This window comes from Meleagris gallopavo, chromosome 5 (assembly GCF_000146605.3).
Source record: "Meleagris gallopavo isolate NT-WF06-2002-E0010 breed Aviagen turkey brand Nicholas breeding stock chromosome 5, Turkey_5.1, whole genome shotgun sequence".
Lineage (NCBI taxonomy): Eukaryota > Metazoa > Chordata > Aves > Galliformes > Phasianidae > Meleagris > Meleagris gallopavo.
The window spans coordinates 10,749,056-10,749,863 of NC_015015.2; positions in this window are offsets into that span (position 1 = coordinate 10,749,056).

Genomic DNA, 808 nt, shown 5'->3' on the forward strand with positions numbered 1-808 from the left:
AGGGGAAAGAAAAAAAAGAAAAAAAAAAAACAGAGGAAGAAATGCCTGAAAGATACATAGCTGGGATTCCTGAACCCCTCAGAGGTATTCGGGCTTAGCCAACAGGCTGGGTTTTTTTTTTCAAGGCCATTAATTACACAACAGAGATGTATCTGCACCACTCCACCTCTCCGCACTCAATAAGGGCCCCACATATATTCCCTACGATGTATCACCATCTGTGTGCAGTGCCACCACCTGCACTGGGCACCTGGGAAAACAACCTGTTGGAGTGTGACACTTCCCTCTGGCTCTTGTGTCTGATTTTCTGAGGAGAAGTAAAGGGGCACTCCAAGCATGCACCTTTAAAGCCTGTCTGAAATACGTGAGCTGAACTGGTGGGGAGGGCAGAAGCTGGAAGGCTTCAGGGGGCAAGGAGAAGATCAAAGGAGCTGTGCCAAAGCAAAGTCAGTGCATGGGCAGCATACGGACTTGCTCCAGAATAATTCCCTGTATTTGCACGGTGTTGTGAAGAGCCGACCTCATCTCCTGGTGCTTGGAAGAACCAGTTGTGCCTGCTGTTGCTCTTATTGGTCCTTCAAGGAGCTTGGACTTCTTCCTCTGTATGACATTCCTGTGAGCCTTTCCATGGAAATGCTTTTTTTTAAAAAAAAAGGGGGGGGGACGACAGGAAATTGTGATGTGCTTAGCTGTTAATACAGGCACAGACCCACAGACCCATTCTCCTTCTGCTACTGTATTTGTTGAACATTTTTGACACATATAATCAGACAAAACTTGGAGCCTTCCAGGCTCCCTCCACCAAAAA